This window comes from Lissotriton helveticus, chromosome 1_2 (genome assembly GCF_964261635.1).
Source record: "Lissotriton helveticus chromosome 1_2, aLisHel1.1, whole genome shotgun sequence".
Classification (NCBI taxonomy): Eukaryota; Metazoa; Chordata; class Amphibia; order Caudata; family Salamandridae; genus Lissotriton; species Lissotriton helveticus.
Window position 1 is genome coordinate 314,613,978 of NC_136058.1, and position 6,497 is coordinate 314,620,474.

General features: G+C 47.7%; 1 non-coding gene across 1 annotated transcript; it reads right to left on the reverse strand.

The window, feature by feature from the left end:
* Positions 1–2,277: 2,277 nt before the first annotated feature.
* On the reverse strand, positions 2,278–2,417 carry LOC144808080 (U4 spliceosomal RNA). Its single transcript, XR_013606617.1, has one exon. It is a non-coding gene; the product is annotated as a U4 spliceosomal RNA (small nuclear RNA).
* Between the last annotated feature and the right edge of the window lie 4,080 nt (positions 2,418–6,497).

A 6,497-nucleotide genomic window follows, 5' to 3' on the forward strand; every position in this document is an offset into this window, starting at 1 on the left:
TTTATTATGGCAGCAAATTCATTATTGCTGAACCAAGGGCCAGGGAGAGAGTCGTCACGGAGTCATGACTGACCATGACTGACCGTGACTGTCAAGTCGCAGCGGCCTCCAGACATACGGAAAGCAATAAGGACACCTGGCAGCCTGGACTAAAAGCGAGCAGCAAACCGAAATGATTGCGGGTTGTGGGTAGCTCCCGGTCTGAGCCTGCTGTCTTTCAGAGTCACCGACTCCTGTCACGCTGTCTGTGTACTGGCCACTGCCACCCACCCCTGTGTCTACTGGCAGTGTGTTAATAATATCACAAAATATTTCCAATGTTCCCAAACAAACAAACTTTCTATAGGAATCACTTTCTTTTAAGCCTCATTATGAATATACTACAAACAATACTTTCCTCAGACTCCAAGCACATAAACTTTTTTATGTAGGGACTCTGTCCGAATGCAGCTGTCCCTCTTCAGTTTTTCGAAGCTGACCCGCTGTGTGCATTGGCTGCTTGTGGCGCAGCTGATCATTCAGGGCGCTCAGAAACCTCTACTAAATGCCGCTGCAGCAGGTGCTTTATTTATAGGTAAACTAAGGGCAGTAATGCAGTTGTTGTGAAGTACTGTCGTCAAATAGCGCCTCCTTCTGGACGGCTGCAACTGATTTTTTATTGTATCAAAATATAATAAAATGCATGCATGCTTGTCATCTGCTATCCATGAAGTTGGTGTTACAGCATGCGAGGAAGTGCAGTGTTTCCATGGTATTTACAAGCATAGATGGAAAACACGTGCCTAAGCAGTGCTGTGCAGGGTTGGATTGGGATAAAAAAAATTGGCCCAGGCACGCTAAAAAAAAGTGGCAGACATTAGCATATTGCCTTTCCGCAAAACACTGCTTCGGCGAAGTTTTATTAAAAAAAAGTGGGGGCTTAAAAAAATACACGGATTAGTTTACACTGGTGAGACACTCCTAAAAATAAGTGAGGCAACCTTTTTTTCAGGCCCCCTGCCCCCGCTTAATATACATATATTATTGGGCCGTCCCAGCGAGAGAAAGGGAGTGACACCTCCACCCCGTTGGTAAAACAGAGGTAACAAAGGCCCAGCTGACTACAGAAAGGCCACTCAGGCACCCACTGGGCCGCTGGCGGTATCCGAACAATGCACAAACCACGCAAATCGGCCCCCCAGACTGCTCAAAAAAGCAGCCCACAGCTGGAACTGGACACCAGCCCCTCTGGCATTGCCCGAGTGCCCACATTACCAATCCAACCCTGGTACTGTGCATTGTTTGCTTTTTTCCTATACTAGGAATAGAATACACACAGCACAATAGTACGTTTGTGGGAGAAACAATCCCTCTCATGCGCTAGACTTTCCTTTCGAATTGAATTACCATGTTTCTCTTGCGCACTCACTGGCAGATTTACAACTTCTGGCGCAACTCTGCAAATCAGCAGGGATGCGCCAGAACAGATGCGTCACGTATTCCCCCCTCGTGCGCCACCACGGATGCGTCGCATTTACAATGTGGCGCACCATGGTGCATGGAGGGGCAGATGCGTGATACATCTGTAAAGGTGACGCAGTGCTGGAGTCGTGTCTCAAGCGCGACGCAACTCAGCCATTGCTCGGGGGCGCCCTATACTAGCTGTGCTGCGTCACTCCTTACGCCTGCTACAAGCAGGCGTAATGTTTTGACTCAGAGAGGTAAGTAAAGTGACTGAGTGAAATCTTGTAGATTTCACACAGCCCCTTTTCCGAGGCGTTCCTGCGCCGGAACGCCCCCCTCTGCGCCAGAACGCCCACATGAAACCTGATGCCGTTTCATGTGATGCAGGGCTTTACAATGTGACGCATCTCCCTAGATGCGTCATGTTGTAAATACCCCGCAGCATGGTGCCAACTTTGCGCCGCCGCTGTCACAAAAGTGACGCAACGGTGGCGCAAAAGCGTCGTACGGGGCTTGTAAATCTGCCCCTCAGTGCATTTCAAGTCTGCAAAGGTTACTATTGCGACAGGGGCTTGAAATTCAGTGAGTTGGGGTGGGGGGGGGTTGCTGTCAGAGGTGTCGGTGAGTCTTGGGGTGCTCTGTGGTAAGAAGCGATCCAGGGACCAAAGGTGGGAACAAAAACTAAGAAATATAAAAGCTGTTCACTGCAAAAACATACTGAAATTGCTGCCAAAGAATAACTAAATAGAACTAAGTCATTTCTTTGACTTACTGTGTCCCCGTTACATTTTGGCTGTGCAAAATGAATTTTCTTTTTGTCACCGTATTGTTCAGTCTCCTTAGAGACTGTCAAAAATTGCAATGTCGACTATATTTCAAGTCGCCACAGCGGGGTATTGGGTAAAGTTTTCAATAAGCAATAATCGCGCCTCGGTTAAACCTCATTGGCTACGATACTGCCACTGCGCAAAGCTGAACATTCCCATGTGAATTACAAGCGCCTTCGACGAAGAAACTTGTGTTACAGAGACCAGGAAAGAATGTATCGGTCTAGAGGCATCAGTACAGCACTGTTCACTTACAGCAGAAAACTAATAAATGTGGTAGAGTTATATCTGCAATTTCCATCAGCTCTTCGGCGGCAAACATTTCCCTGAGACGCGCAGTGGACTCTGGGAAATTGCATGGTAAGTAGCTCGTGAGACCGAGCCCTGCACTGGTTCCGGTGTTTCATGTTGGGGGCGGGGCTTGGTGCTGCCGGAGCATTGGAGGAATTCTGGCAGCGTCACAGGCACGAGGACTATAAATATATATATAATATACCAAAGGAGGCGTGGACATAATGTAGCGAAATATAAACAATACAGTCGTGCTTCGATAGCGCCTTCACCGCGGGTGTGACGTGTCACGGAGCTGCACTGATGAACTTGCTGCATTCCAGTCTCAGATTCAAGAGGAGAAATTGAGGCTTCATTGTTTACAAATCATTACTCCCCAGACCTAACATTCAAGGGATTCATTTTATTAACACTGAAAATTATTAACCACTCAAGGGAAACAACTGGTTCAGATGCAGATTTTGGGGCATATTACCAACCAATAGAGATAATTTTTGTCTCTAACTTGTTTAGAGACAAAAATTATCGCCGCACATCGGCGATTTTTATCGCAGATAAACCTTGCTATTAGCAAGGTTTATCGCAAATGCGATAAAAAACGGCCGCAATGCATGAATATCGCTGAAAAGTCAGCGATATTCATGCATTATCGAGCAAATGCTCTTAGCCATGTTATCCACCTCCCATTGGATAACATGGCTAAGAACTGCTCCTGGGCAAGTGTTAGCTTTTGGAGATATTCGCGCTTAGCGCGAATATCTCCAAAAGTTGGTAATAGGAGATAGCGATGTTAGCGACTGTTTTCAGTCGCTAACATCTTGGCACGCCCACTTTGCATGTCATTAGTGATAAATATCACTGACATGCAAAGCGGGGCCCAAGATGGTCACTATCTCCTATTAGCTGTCGCTAACTGGTGTTAGCGACAGCTTGGTAATAGGGAGATAATTTTATCTCCGCTTTCTTGGCTTTTAAAGCCAAAAAAGCAGAGATAAAGCCCCTTGATAATATGCCCCTTTGTTTTTTGTCTGGATTCGCGCTCGGTTCAGATGCTTTAACTCCGGGATCTCCAATCAGTCATCAGGAGCTACTGGCAGCTGGCTGCCCCCTTCCAGCTGCTTGCAGTCCAACATCTCTCTTTAGGCCTGCTTTATCACAACTTTATCGTTTCGTTTAATTTAAGGCCCCTTTGCAGTACTTGCTGCCCTCACCCAAAGATTGGCTGTATTTTTATTTTATTTATTTATGCGTTTTTATATAGCGCGGACTTTACCCGAAGGTGTCTGAGCGCTTCACAATAGGAACGTTAATGATACATGAGGAGAAAATTACAAGTGAACAAATTACAAAAGCAAACGTTAAGTTACATGAATCAAAAGTGACAATAGTGAGCAACCAAAATACATGAGGTAGCATTACAGGAGGAAAAACTGATATGTGTGCAGGTTACAAAAGCGTACAAAGTACAAGTAGAGGTATAATACTGCAATAAATGGGAGACACTCCAGCACAAGAACAAACGTTACGTAGGCAATGGTGGCACTTGTGCAAGTATCTAAAGCAAAAAAAATGTGAGAGGTAGCATACAGTGTGTTACAAGAGAAAAGTGACGTGTGCAAGTTACAAAAGGGTACCATACACAGGTACAAGGATAATACTGCAATAAATGGTAAACACTCAAACTGCCAGAACACACTGGGAAGGCACTTCCATAGTTCAGTTCAGCCTTAGGCAAGGAGGGGTGTGGCGGGTGATGGCAATACCAAAACGCAGCACAGGCCGCATTAGACTGCCCACAGGCAACCACACTGCCTGCCTCTGCAGCTCGACACAGAACTTCCATCCTACACTACCAGTCCTGCCAAGTACCACGCATCAGGCGTTAGACTAACGCATTTTAAATGTGATGTCTGCATTACCACAATAAAATACATTAATCATGCATTTTGAGGGGCAGATTTACAACTTCTGGCGCATCTCTGCAAATCAGCAGGGATGCGCCAGAACAGATGCGTCACGTAATCCCCCGCTTGCACCACCACGGGTGCATCACGTTTACGATGTGGCGCACCATGGTGCAAGGAGGGGCAGATGCATGATGCATCTGATGCCGTAAAGGTGATAACGTAAAGGTGACGCAGTGCTGGAGTCGTGTCGGAAGCGCAACACAATTTCAGCACTGCTCGGGGCACCCTACAATAGCTGTGCACTGGCATAACGAAAAGTGAGGGGGCAGTACTTAGGGGGGCCCCCTCTGGGCTCAATCAGGAGCTCTCCCGGCCAGAGTTCAGTGCCGAGGGGGCCCCTTGGAGCTAGGGATCCCCCGCACCGCGTGGGCTGCGGGGGCCTGTGTTACGCCCCTGTAGATGTGCTGCCTCACTCGTAAGGTTTTGACACAGCGGGGTCGGAAAAGTGACTGAATAAAATCTTGTAGATTTCACTCAGCCACTTTTCCGAGGCGTTCCTGAGCCAGAACGCCCCCCGTCCCAGAATGTACACATGAAAACTGACGCAGGTTTCATGTGGCGCAGGGCTTTACAACGTGACGCATCTCCCTAAATGCGTCATGTTGTAAATACCCCGCAGCATGGCGCTGCCCTTGCGCCGCAGCTGCATCACAAAAGTGACGCAACGGCGGTGCAAAAGTGGCATACAGGGCTTGTAAATCTGTTCCTGAGTGCCTTGATCACCTCCGTGCTGTGAGGGGTGAAGCAGAGTGGCCTCTACCGTCTGAGCTGCATTCGATTACAGCAGTGCGGCGTCCCCATTGCTCTGCTGAATGAGGGGCAGCCGTCCCCAGGGTTGCAGCTCAGAAGGGATGGCAGGAGCACTGTGAGCCATGGAGTTGGCACCCGGAGCCGCCCTGCGTCGCGTGAAGCCTACCACTCGGGCGCTGCTCTGTGAGTCTTCTGGTGCGCAGCAGAGACACTGTGTGCAGCCAGTGCCACAGGCCGCAAGTCACTACGCTGTTTTTAATAAATATAAAATATTATCACTCAGATTGCCTGACACCGTAATTGTGCCTGAACTCGTCGGCCTTCGAGCTGGTGTTTGGCGGGTGGGTGAAAATCGGGTCCATGCCAAAATGCTTATTTTTCAATTTACTGCCTGCCCTGTCAAACCCTCAAAAATTGCTACTGCCGTCCGGGGCTAGAGTGAATGTGTTACACCTCCTGCATACACATGCTGCTGTACAGCCCCTTGTTGTGGCCGTCCCCTCGGGTTGTGTCCGATCACGGGCATTGTGACTCAGAGAGCAGGTACCACTCATTTCCGAATCAGTTTCATGTATCTATTTATTTAATGCCGTTTTATATAGCGGCGGTTTTACCCAAAGGTGTCAGAACGCTTTGCAATAGAACCAAGGGGCATATTAACAAGGCAGCGCTATAAAATTATCGCCGCTTTTGCGGCTGTTTTCGTCCGAAAAGCGGGTTTGCTGATTTAGCGCCCGTTTCCAGCACGCCTAACTTTGCATCGCTAATGAGATGCAAAGTAGGCGTGGCAGTGAAACCAACCAGGGAAAATATCGCGATATAAAGAAGGAAGGGTAGCGATTATTTAAATCGCATTAAGTATGCCTTAACGCAGGAATTTAACATCTGTTAAATTCCTGACTAAGGCATGCTTAACATGGGGGGGTGGATTCTGTGGCTAAGACCACAGGCCCTATCATCCCGGATATCGCTGTTTTCCACCTTGGAAAACGGCGATATCCACACTATCTCCGGAATTTTTATCGTAGTGGCGATGCACGTTGTTGATAACGCGCTAACCGGGCGATAAATTCCAGAGATAGCTGGCGATAAATATGAAAGCGCTAAGCGCGCTTTGCGATATTTATCACCGGCCCTTGTTAATATGCCACCAAGTAAGTTACGTAAGTAGATTTACACACTAACAAGTTACATATACAATCAGGATAATTAAAAAAAG